The sequence below is a fragment of the Phascolarctos cinereus genome, unplaced genomic scaffold (genome assembly GCF_003287225.1).
Source record: "Phascolarctos cinereus isolate Bilbo 61053 unplaced genomic scaffold, phaCin_HiC Scaffold_4;HRSCAF=312, whole genome shotgun sequence".
Taxonomy (NCBI): domain Eukaryota; kingdom Metazoa; phylum Chordata; class Mammalia; order Diprotodontia; family Phascolarctidae; genus Phascolarctos; species Phascolarctos cinereus.
The window spans coordinates 225,575,443-225,588,440 of NW_027555847.1; the positions used below are offsets into that span (position 1 = coordinate 225,575,443).

The 12,998-nt window shown below is 42.5% G+C and overlaps 1 long non-coding RNA gene across 1 annotated transcript in view; it reads left to right on the forward strand.

The window, feature by feature from the left end:
- Nucleotides 1-11,281, forward strand: part of LOC144456864 (uncharacterized) — a 48,888-nt gene extending 37,607 nt beyond the window's left edge. Inside the window, exon 2 of the long non-coding RNA XR_013486041.1 lies at nt 8,794-11,281. This is a non-coding gene — a long non-coding RNA (uncharacterized LOC144456864). The remainder of the gene's footprint in view (nt 1-8,793) is intronic.
- The last annotated feature ends 1,717 nt before the right edge of the window (nt 11,282-12,998 follow it).

Consider the following 12,998-nt stretch of genomic DNA (forward strand, 5'->3'; position numbering starts at 1 on the left):
ATTCATATAACAACATCGTCATAAAGAAAAACAGTGCTAAAGGACTTTAGGATTCTGATCGATGAAATGGATAAGCCACAAGTTCTGAAAGCCAAAGATGAAATATGCTACCTACCTCCCAGCCAGAAGGTGATGGATTAAAGAGGGAGAATGAGACACACGCTTTTGAACATCACCAAGAAGGAAATGTGCTTCTCTTGACTATGTATATAGAATAAGAGAATTTCCTTTCCCTTTTTCTTTTGTTGTTCAATGGGAGCAGGGAGGGTATAGAAAAGAGAGGAAATAAATGCTTGTTAGTGGGGGGGGGAAGAGGGAATTATATTTTAAAAAGAGAAAAAGGAAAACTCACAATATGTTCTAGACTAAGGCCAGAACTTCAGTCCAACAGGGAAGGAGGGAGAGAACAAAGACTTATTAAGTGCCTACTATGTTCTAGGCACAGGGCTAAGTGCCTCACAAATATTATCTCATTTGATCTTCACAACTGACACTTCGGGGTAGGTGCCAGTATAATACCCATTTTACAGATGAGGAAACTGAGGCAGACAGAGGTTAAACAACTTGCCCAGTGTCACACAGCTAGTAAGTGTCTGAGGCCGAATTTGAACTCGGGTCTTCCTGACTCTAGGCCCAGTGCTCCATCCAGTTAGAGACCTGCCTAGGGAGAGGCAGTTTCTTCTTGGGGAGTTTTAGCTGATAGTTCATCGTTTGCAGGCAGGGCCCTTTGGGGCCCTTCTCCTTCTTGCTCAAGGCTACTTCCCTGGATCACACTGCCTAGGGACAGCAAGATTGGGATCAGTCTAGCAGGGGCCCCGGGCCAAAGACAGGATGCATATATTCTCCAGCAGAGAACACTGGCCCCCTTTCAAGCCTCATTCAAAAGCCATGCAAGCCTTTTTCCAAGAGCCTCTGAGAACAGAAGACTCTCTAAGCTTCACTCCCTTTGATACACACCAGAATAACTTCCTCCCCAGACAGCAAGGCCTTATTTCTCCTCTCTGAAGGGATACTTAGCTATTCTCACAGCTCCCTGTGTTTGTTTCCTGAGGGTTTATACTCATCAACAAAATAATCATGTATCTCTAGGCCATCTGGGGAAGAGGGGAGGGTTTGGAGAACCTGGTGTCTCACCCACCCCCAGCCTTTAAGATTCAGATGGACACACATGAATGTGGATTGATGACCGAAGCACGGCTTGCCTAGGGTTTATGAGTTTAGCCTATTCTTATGACCTTCTGAATCATCCTAAGCATCCCTGGGCCTGGCCAGCTGCCCTGCAGATGAACTCTCCTCTATGTACCCTCCAACGGTCAGAGCACAAGCTTCTTGCAGGCAAGGCCTGTCAGGATTTCTTCATTTCTGTCTCTCAGGATATAGCACACAGTAAACACCTTTTTTTTTTAATTTTTAGGCAATTGGGGTTAAGTGACTTGCCCAGGGTCACACAGCTAGTGTCAAGTGTCTGAGGCTGGATTTGAACTCATGTCCTCCTAACTCCAAGACTGGAGTTCTATCCACTGTTCCACCTAGCTGCCTCCAATTTTTTTAAGGGTTTTTCACTCCTTCAAGACCATTATTCAATAGACATTTATTGTATTCCTACAACATTTTCGGCATTATGTGTGTGTACTTCTTTTGTGCAAAAAAGTATGCCAGGAGATTCTTGGTCCATGATATTGGTGTTCTCAATATGAAAGAAGGCATGGACTTGATGTAAACGACAGGCAAATCTCACTTCAAGTTTTGTTTTCCTCATTCAATGTATGTGGTATTTGGTTTTTTTAAATATATTTCACAATACCAAATGCTTCTGGTTTGGCAGTCCATTGATCAGATAATTAGGAATTTAGTAAAATGACAGTATTACTTTAGTTCAAGTTGTGTGGGTTTCCAATACATAAAACTACTTATACAAGCAGAAGGTTGGGGGTGGGGTAAATTGATCTTTCCAAGAGACATGGAGGGTTCCTGTGCCATGTTATACTTTTAAGAACAGGAATTTTGAAAATATTTCATGATCAAATGTTTGAAGTGCCTCACTTGCTTATTTCAAATTTTTTATCTCAGTACAGATGTAGTTTAAAATCAGTTTGCCCAAATCAGTTCTAAAATATTGCATCAATAAAAACATTTAACAACTTAAAAAAAAAAAAGAATGTCAGGATTAGCTGCCCTTAAAAAGCTTATGCTCTAGATGGAGAGAAGAGACTTACCCATTGGAGAAGTTAGGTTATAGAAGACAACAAGATAAGAAACGGCATGATTCTAAAGTGCTCTGGTAGAGAGTAAGGGCAGGAAGAACTCAGAAAAGGGAGATCCCAGAGGCTTGAGGTGATCTTGGAAGGCTTCTTGGAGGAGGTGGCACCTGAGCTTGGTTTTCTCTCTAGCCACACAAAATGACTCAAAATCAAATTCAGCTCCGGGTAATTAGAATGATCAAGCTTGCTTCCAAAGAAGAGAACAAGAAAGGTACCTCCTTCTCTTCTCTGCAAACATCAGGGGACTGTGGTGTAAAACATATATCCCATCAGATCTGGGAATATTTTGGCTTTGCTGTTTTTGTTGTTTAGTCATTTTCAATTGCGTCTGGCTCTTCTTGACCCCATTTGGGGTTTTCTTGGCAAAGATCCTGGAGTAGGTTGCCATTTCCTACTTCAGCTCATTTTACAGATGAGGAAACTGAGGCAAACAGGATTAAGTGATTTGCACAGGGTCATACAACTAGGAAGTCTCTGAGGCTGGATTTGAACTCAGAAAGATGACTCTACCTGACTCCAGGCTTGGTCCTCTATCCACTGTGCCACCTAGTTGCCCCAATTTTACTTAGCCTCAGTTTACTCATCTGTAAAATAAGAGAGTTGGACTAAAAGATCTCTAGGGCCTCTCTTTAGGCTAGACATCCTATGATCTACTTAACATTGCTGATCTTCAGTTTTGTTTTGAGATAAAAACCTTCATCAACTTTCAACTCTTGCCTCTCCTCTCCTAAAACTAAAAAAAAACTCCCAAAGCTTCAATGATTACTTCTGTGGGGATGACTCCCAAATCCACTGGCAGCTCAAATTTAGTGTCCGTTGAACTGAACTCATCCGGTCGAACGCCCCCCCAAAACCTAACCATCTACCCAATTCAACTATTTCTGTTTGATGACACCACCCTCCAATGAGTCGCCTGGCCTCAAAACCTCAAAGTCACTTTTGAATCTTTCCTCTCTTTCGCTGTCCATATCCAATCTGTAAATTCTACAGCCACACAATTTTCTTTCTTTCTTTCTTTCTTTCTTTCTTTCTTTCTTTCTTTCTTTCTTTTTCTTTCTTTCTTTCTTTCTTTCTTTCTTTCTCTTTCTTTCTTTCTTTCCTTCCTTCCTTCCTTCCTTCCTTCCTTCCTTCCTTCCTCCTTCCTTCCTTCCTTCCTTCCTTCCTTTCTTTCTTTCTTCCTTCCTTCCTTTTCTTCCTTCCTTTCTTCCTTTCTTCCTTTCTCTTTCTTTCTTTCTTTCTTTCTTTCTTTCTTTCTTTCTTTCTTTCTTTCTTCTTTCTTCCTTCCTTCCTTCCTTCCTTCCTTCCTTCTTTCTTTCTTTCTTCCTTCCTTCCTTCCTTCCTTCCTTTCTTCCTTCCTTCCTTCCTTTCTTCCTTTCTTCCTTTCTTTTTCTTTCTTTCTTTCTTTCTTTCTTTCTTTCTTTCTTTCTTTCTTTCTTTCTTTCTTCCTTCCTTCCTTTCTTTCTTTCTTGCTTTCTTGCTTTCTTGCTTGCTTTCTTTCTTGCTTGCTTTCTTTCTTTCTTTCTTGCTTTCTTTCTTTCTTTCTTTTCGTTTCTTTTTTTCTTTCTGGAGGCAATCAGGGTTAAGTGACTTGCCCAGGATCACATAGCTAGTAAGTGTTTGAGGCCAGATTTGAAGTCAGGTCCTCCTGGCTCCAGGGCCAGTACTCTATCCACTTTACCACCTAGCTGCCTCATGATTATCTTTCCAATAATTTCTTTCCACTCTCCTGTTATCCCCATTCCTAGTCCAGGCTCTCATTACCTGTCATCTGGATCATGGTGATAGCTTCCTAACAGTCTCCCTACCTTCAGACTCTCTCCCCTTCAATCCACCCTTCATTCTGCTGCCAAAGCAGTATTCTGGAAACATATAGGTCTGACTATGTTACTCCCCTCCTCAAAAATCTTCAATGGCTCCCTATCATTTGTAGGATAAAATTCAGACTTCTTAACCTGCCTTAGCCTGCCATTTAGCCTCCTCTGATCTAGCTTCAGTCTACCTTTCCACGTTCTGTATCCCTTCACCCATTCTGTGTTCCAATCATACTGAACCACTAGCTGTCCCTCATACCTGGATGCACTCTTTTCCCAACCTCTGTCTTGTTGAAATCTTCCTCATCCTTCAGGTTATAGCTGTAGATGTTGCCTCTTACGAGAAGCCTTCCCTGCATCCCAGAACAATACAGTCTCTCTGTCCTCTGATTTCTTAGGAGGTGGCACAGTAGATAGCTGGGCCTGGGGTCAGAAAAACCCTGGGTCAAGTCACTTAACTTCTGTTTGCCTCAGTTTCCTCAACTGTAAAATGGAGATAATAATAAGTGCCTACCTCCCAGAGTTGTTTGTATGTGGATCAAATGAGATAATATTTGTAAAGGGCTCAGCACGCTGCCTGGCACATAGTAGGCACCATACAAATGTTTATTCCCTTCCCCTTCCCCCCTCTTAAAGCACTTTGTCTAGACCAGGGATTCCCAATCTTTTCTGGTTCCTCTACTCCTTGGCTTTCAATAAACCTTCTCATACCCCACCTATTCAATAGGAAAGGAGATAAATTAAAGAGACTAAGTTTTCATAAAAAAAGTAAGCATAGGATAGGCATCTCTAAGAGGACACCAAACATTTGGTAACTTCTCTGATTGGAAATTAATTGTAAAAATCAAATCAAAATACTGCTGTCTCTGGGCAACGAGTCACACTAGGTAGACATCAGTGAGGATGAGACTCCTTCCTGTACTCTCCTTGACAAGCTTCTTATACCCCAGGCTGGGAGTCCCTTGTCCACACCTCTCTTACCTGGATTACCTTCCACTTTAAAATCATACTTATCAGCATTTATGTCTTATTCTTCCTTCTTAGCAGGAAGAAAGGGAGTAAACATTTATTAAACATCTATTATGTGCCAGGCAACTGGGTTAAACCCTTTACAAATATCCTCCCATCTGATCCTCCCAACAACCCTGGGAAGTATTGTTATCACCCTTTACAGTTAAGGGAACTGAGGCAGACAGAATTTAAGTGACTTCTCAGCTAATAATCATCTGAGGCAGGATTTGAATCTGAGTCCCTGGGGACCAGCCCTGCACCACCTGCCCATTATTTAGCTGCTTCCAATAGTGAGATGCTACAAGGCTGGCAATTCTGCTATTTTTCACTTTTGCATCCCTAGCATGAGGCCTTGCATATAATAAACCCTTAATAAATGTGCTGCATTAGATAGAAACTCCCTCTGCCTTGCTTGCAGAGTTATCCCGAGCATCCAATGAGGCAACAGATAGGAAAGTGCTTTAAACAACGCCAAAGTGCTCTACATATGTAAGGAATTGTTATTGTTGTCATCGTTGCAGTCAGCGGCTGTCTCAGGGCCATCAGGTGGGTATCAGTTATCATAACTGCAGTTATAATACAGTTATAATAGCTGCAAGATGGGCATCAGTTATGATAACTCAGCACTCACAGAGACACATAGTACTTTTCTTATGAAACCCCCGAGGTTTGGATAGGGACCTGTGAATTACCACGGACATTTGATGTCTCCCTTTTAAGTAGGGGCAGATGGAGGGGGGCAAAGGAATGCAGGCAGGCCTGGTGGGGGGTTGACTGCCAAGGCCCAACCAATCCACTCTGTTACTTTAGAGGAAATTTCAAGAACCCTTGATCCACTTCCTCAGCCCCCCACACACACTTTCTGAGGACAGTTTACCCTCCTTGGCACTGCCAGGAGGTCAAATTCTTCCCCTTCATTTTTTCTGGGGGCGAGGAGCACAAGGCTGGAGACCTAATTGGCTACCCTCTTGGCCACTGCCAATCCCATTGGTTGGCACTGGGGGAGCCCAGGAGGGATGTCTGTAATGTTACCGTACAAGCCTTTAGCCAAGGGCTAGAGGGATGGGCAAAGGACCTAAGTGGCCCCTTCCTGGCACCATAGAAGCATTTTCATTATTGATGGGAAATATTATGGAATCTGGTACATTTCTCACTTACAGCAGGACAAGATTTGGATGTACCCTGTGCCCCTCCTTCTATAGGTCAGTCCTTCTGGCACTTGGCCCCGGCATACCTGCCCAGATAGCCAGAAGCTCCTGCTGACATTACTATCTTTCCTCCCTCCGTTAGCATTATTGAGGGCTCTCAGGAGATTGACTCAAGGGTTCAAGAATATTCTTCCTTCCTTGGGATGGGGAATGACCAGGGAGTTGGGGTTTGTTGTATATATTTGTCTGTGCATATATCAGTCTGAAGCCTTTCTTGATATCCCCTTACCCCCAGTTCCCAGGAAGAAGTAATCTTTAAGTATATAGCTCTTTGTTACTTTCCTTATGAAGCATTTGCATTATGTTTTGTATTATGGCTATTGAGAGTAGAAGCCTTATCTCCTCTATTAAACTATCAGCTATCAGACCTCCCCGTCTCTGCAAAGCCAACATCCAATGAGTGACCACTGGCTCTGAGGTATATTTAGGGCAGGAGAATGAGTCAGAAAGTTTCCCAGGGAAAAGGCATCGATTAGAATCAGGAACTTGATATACATAACATGAGCGGCACAAATCATGATGAAAACAGTGCTAAAAGATGGCGGAACCCAGATTATACGCAATGACCAATTCTGGGGCAAGAGGACAGAGGATGGAACACTTCTCAGTGGACAAGAAGGTGTAGAATGTTGGATCCACTGGTTTGTCTAAATTGCTTTTCTTTTTTACACGGGAGTGGTCTATTGGTGGGCAGGGAATACATCAGGAAATGACTATTATAAAAAACAAAGGGCATCAATAAGACTTAAAAAAGAAAAAGCGTCTGCTGATCCTGGCCCTAGTCTTGTTGTGACTATCCTTTCTTTCCCTCAGGCAGAGGCACAGAGGAGGGAGCATGGGAGTATGCTGGGAACATATACATCCAGTAGTACGCTGGTCAATGTTTAACAACCGGTTCTCTGGGGGGAAATATATACATGACACATTTTTTTTGTTTAATTTGCAGAATTAATATTTTCTCCATCACTTTAAGTCAAAACAATAAACCAAGCCCTGATTTGTAGCATTTACTTATTTCCAAGTAGTAAATGCTCATGCTGAAAATGTAACAATTGGCTTTCAGAAGCTGCTTTTAGCTGACTCTAGCATACCCTTGCATAGCACTTCAGGGACCCCCTGAACCCAATTCACATTCAAATCCAGAAAGATTTTTAGCACCTACTGTGTGCTGGGCTAAGCGCCATAACACACTTTTTCCAAAAGGGAGGGCAACCTGGAGAGTGTATTAATCTTAGTCTATGAGCCATAGGCCCAGGGGCCCCAACCTCTGAGTCCATGCTGCCCCCCTGTGACCACAAACCTCACTAGGTTTCTACCTTATGCTCACTTCTTTCTGGGGCTCAGAGAAACTGGCTGATTTCCCCAAATGATGCACAATATTCTTGGAGTACTGGTCACCCTAGCCCCAAGTGGAAATGATGGGGCTATTAGGAGCCCAGACCCAACAGGGGGTCCTCTTGGGACACTGTCCCCTGAGCATAGTCTTCAACTCCTAGTCCTAGTTGAGAGGTTCTTAACTTAAGATCTCTGGACCCCCAAAGAGTCTGTGAATAGATTTAATAATAGTTAATGTTTATAGTAAGTAGCTAGGTGGTACAGTGGATAGAGTCAGGAAGACCTGAGTTCCCAGCCTCAGACACTTACTAGCTGTGTGGCCCTGGGCAGGTCACTTCACCTTGTTTGCCTCAGTTTCCTCATCTGTAAAATGAGCTGGAGAAAAAAAATGGCAACCCACTCCAGTATTTTTGCCAAGAAAACCCTAAAAGGGATCACAAAGAGTTAAGCATGACTGAAAATGACTGAACAACAACAATGCATGCCCTTTCACAGATGACATAAAATGTCAGAGGTAGGAAGGACATTAAAACAAAGAATCTTACAACCACTCACCCATTAACAATGGTCCAAGGTCAACATAAGAATAGAGGACTGGGACCGTAGATCTAGAAGGGACTTCAAAGACCATTCCCCTCATTTTACAGATGAAGAAACTGAGGCCCAGGGAAGTTAAGTGACTTGTCCAAGGTCACATGAATAATATGCACTAGAGGTAAGATTTGAATTCAGGTCCTTTGACTCCCGAATCAGTACTGTTTCTGCTACTATATCATATTGCCTCCACACAGGAAGCCAAGATAAATGGAAATAATTTCCGTCTGTGCTCTGTGTCATCTTAGCTCATCCCAGCTGTTATAATATTAGTCTGCTCTGGGGACTGGGGACTTGGGGCCCCAGGATTTCCTGGCACTTGATCAGAAGTCACCATGACACTCAGGAACACTCACAAATAAAGGACAGTTTCCTGCACCCCTCCCTACCCAGCCAGAAACTTAGAATCACAAAATATCAGAACTGGGTGGGACCTGGGAATTTAATAATGGCTGACATTTATATAGTGCTTTTTAATGTTTGCTAAGAGCTTTATGTATGAATTATCTCATTTGAGCCTCACCACAGCCCTGCCTGGTAGTTACTAACAGTATTATTATCCCTATTTTGCAGATGAAGAAACTGAACTTCCAGAGAGGTGACCTGCTTATGGTCAGGTGGACTGAGCCTCATCCTCCTGAAAGATCCCTTCACTGAAAGATCCCTTCAGTCCTGGAACTCTCTCCCCCATCAGCACCAGCTTCCCCTGAGGCTCCTCCTTTTGACTGGATAGGGTGGAGATGGAGAGCTCCTCCCATAATCTCCATCTAAGGAGAATGCCCTCTCTCCCGTTCCCCATCTGGCTGCAGTCCTCTGGATTTTGCCATGTGCCCCTTCACCCTGTTTGCCTCAATTTCCTCATCTGTCAAATAAGCTGGAGAAGGAAATGGCAAACCACCCCAGGATCTTTGCCACAGAGTCAGACAAGACTGAAAGATGGTGACTAAATAGCCCTCTCACCTGGTGACCTTGGTTTTTAGCCTCAATCTGTGTGTTGTCTTCACCCTCGAGGACAGGGACTTTCTTTTTTCTTTTTGTATTCTTAGCACTCAGCACAATGCCAGACAGTAGTATAGTAGGTGCTTAATAAATGTTTCTTTTTGTCTTTTAAAAATATTTTATTTTTTTCCTAGTTACGTGTAAAGACAATTTTTCCCCTCTCTGCTTGCTTTCTAATTTTTCATTTTTTTAAATTTATTTTTTGGGGGGCAGTTAGGTGGCGCAGTGGATAGAGCTCTGGCCTTGGAGTCAGGAGGACCTGAGTTCAAATTTGGCCTTAGACACTTGACACTTACTAGCTGTGTGACCCTGGGCAAGTCACTTAACCTCGATTGCCTCACCAAAAAGCAAAATGTATATATATACATATTTATATATATATATATATATACATATATATATATATATATATATATTCTGTTTTTAGTTTTCAATATTTCCTTTTATACAATTCTGAGTTCTAAATCTCCCCCCCTTCCTCTACTCCCCCTCCCCAAGACTGCATGCAATCTGATATAGGCTATACACATATGATCATATCAAACATATTTCCGCATTAGTCATGTTGTGAAAGACAAATCAGAACAAAAGGGAAAAACCTAAAGATAATTTTTAGCATCCTTTTTAAAAAAACTGAGTTCCAAATTTTCTGTCTCCCTCCCTTACCTCCCCACCCCCTGAGACAATAAGTGGTTTGTTATAGCTTATACATATGCAATCATGCAAAACATATTACCATTTAATAAATATTTGTTGACATTTGTTGATAGACATAGCCAGTAAATGTCAGAGGCAGAATCTGAACCCAGGTCTTGCTGACTCCAACTCCAGTTCCATGGCCTCTCTTAGAAGGCATAAGATGTCACAGGTGGGAAGGACATTAGAACAAAAGATGTTACTCAGAACACAGCCTGAGCTGGAACGGACCTTTGGTGATATCTGGTCTGATACATGGAGGGAGAAGTCCAGTCTCAGAGAGAGGAAATAATTTGTCCAAGGTCATACAGTAAATTATTGGAGAGCTCAGCTCTCCTAGTTTCAAGGCCACTGCTCTTTCCACTACTCCCCGGTGGCTCTTTACTTGGCTAATGTGATTTGGGGCTTGTCCAGAAGAGACAGTGAAAATGCCTTTTATTTTTTCTAGTCTTCGCCCCTCTCTCCCATCACCATCCCTCCTGACCTGCATGCTCTTTCTCCCCCAAATTCCTGCTACCCCATTCCATTCATTTAATATTTGGGGGGGTTGTTTGTTTTTTTAGAGTCAATTGAGGTTAAGTGACTGGCCCAGAGTCACACAACTAGTAGGTATCTGAGTTCAGATTTGAACTCAGCTCCTCCTGACTCCAGGGCCAGCATTCTATTCACTATGCCATCAAATAAGTTTTAAGTGTCCAGTGTGGTATCTGAACCTAGATGATTGTTAAATTTTGAAAGTGAGCATATCACCTTGGAAATCAGCACTAATTAGAGTTTGATTTATTGTGTTGTTTAATCCATTAAGAAAGTGATGGAGACACTTATTAGCTGTGTGACCCTGGGCAAGTCACTTAACCCTGATTGCCTCACCAAAAAAAATAAAAAATAAAAGGTGACAGCTAGATGGTGCAATGGATAGAGCACCAGCTCTGGAGCCAGGAGCACCTGAGTTCAAATCCGACCCCAGACCAAACACTTGACACTTACTAGCTGTGTGACCCTGGGAAAGTCACTTAACCCCAAATGCCTCACAAAAAACAAAACAAAACAAAACCCCAAAAGTGATGGAGAAAATATTAATAATACAGAGTAGACTTTAAAGTACATCCAGCTTACCCCCACCCCAGCCAGTTGTTAAACATTTACCAAGCACAAGACTGGGCCCATATCTCTGCCTCACTGAAATCACTTTGTATTTCCTTTGCATAGATTTTGTATTTGCTTCTGTGAGTCCTAGTTATTATCTCTCAGCAGAATGTAAGCTGTTTAAGGGAAGGGAGCATTTCTTTTTTGTTTCACTGACTCTAACACTTAGCCCAGTGTTTGGCAAACAAGAGGAGCTCATTAAATGCTTATTAACTGCATATATTCCATGCCTCCCAAGTTTTTTTGTTTGTTTGTTTTTTGTTGTTGATATGATCTCGTGAAGCGGGAGAAGGGGAGGGAACTAGAAGATGAAAGGGGAATCTGATGCTTGACAAACCCTAATTTCACAAGGGCAGCAAGAGCTGGGCCTAAGTTCTCCCAGCCTAGACTTGGCTCCCGCTATGGCCTTGCAGTATCCTTTCAGGTTACCCCACTTCCTCCCTCTTCATCCCATAGGCTCACAGTGTTGACCACTACAGCATCGGGCTACAGTGGAGACTGACAGCCCATAGAGGAAGAGGTTGAGAGTTCAAATCCCACCTCTGGTGATTACTACTTGTGTGACCTTGAACAAATCCCTTAACTTTCCTGGGACTCAGTTTCTTCATCTTTAAAATGAACTGATTGGACTAGATGATCTGTTCTAGTTCTGAAGATTTGAACCTGTCTGACTTTCCCTCCTGAGGCATGGGGGGGGGTGGGGATAATGTTGGGGGTGCTCCCGAGCGCTTGGAGGCTCCTGGAATGAAGGCTATGCTCTCACAACTGAGTGTCATTCATTATTACAGCCAAAATGAGATTCCTCACCAACACCTGAACAGAAAAATAAATGTGGAAAGGCTTCCCAAGTGCTCCTCAGAGCTAATGCCGGGCCGCATTGTCTTATTGATGGTAAATTGAGCTGACATATAATTTGTACCTTACGCATGGGGAAGAAATTGTCGCAAGGAGAGCTCTGAAATCAACCATGAATAATTCTGTACATTCAACAAAAACACCAATAAAATGAAAGTTTAAACAAATACTGTTCAAACCAATCAGGCATGAAGGGGAAAAGAGATACCAAAAGTCATAATAGCAGTATTTTGCCTAGCTGATCACAATGTGGGGGTTGGGACTTTGCAGGGAGGGCAATTTTAGGAAATATCATGGGGGTTTCTTTCCTGCTTTGCTATTAACCAGTGGGGAAACTGGGGAAGTCACTGCCCCTTCTATGCACCTCAGCTTCTCCATCTTCTCAATGGGTTCAGCTGACTGGATCATAGGATTATAGATCCAGAGCTGGAAGAAAGGCAGTACAGAAAGAGCACCATCTCCCTAGGTAGAAGACTTGGGTTCAAATCCCATGTCAGCTGCTGACTATCTATGTGATCTTGGCAAGTCATTGAACCTCCCTAGGCTTCCATTTCTTCAACTGTAAAATGAAGAGGTTAAACTACATGGCTTCTGAGGGCCCTCAAAGCCACAGACCTTAAAGGCTATCTAGTCCAATCCCCACCCCCCACCCCTTATTGTACAGTTAAGGAAATTGAAGCCTAGGGATACTGCCCAAGGTCACACAGTTAATAAGCAACTAAGGTAAGATTTGAACTCAGTACCTCTAACTGTAGAACCAGCACTGTTTCCATACTCCACCACACCAAATGGTGAGATTCTACTTCAACTCAAATGCTCAGCATTTCCTGTTTGTTGATCCATTCCTTCCATTCTAATTTTCCAAGTCAGTATTTCGGTTTTTTGTTTTTCAAAAAATTTTTCATTCCCCCCAATTGCATGTAAAAACAATTTTTAACATTTACTTTTAAAAAATTTTGAGTTCCAAATTCTCTCCTTTCCTCCCCTTTTCCCTTCAAAGCAAAATTTTGACCTTATTTTGACCAAGTTTGATATTCAGCTAACAGACACCAAGATATACCTTACATTTGATTTGTGGATAA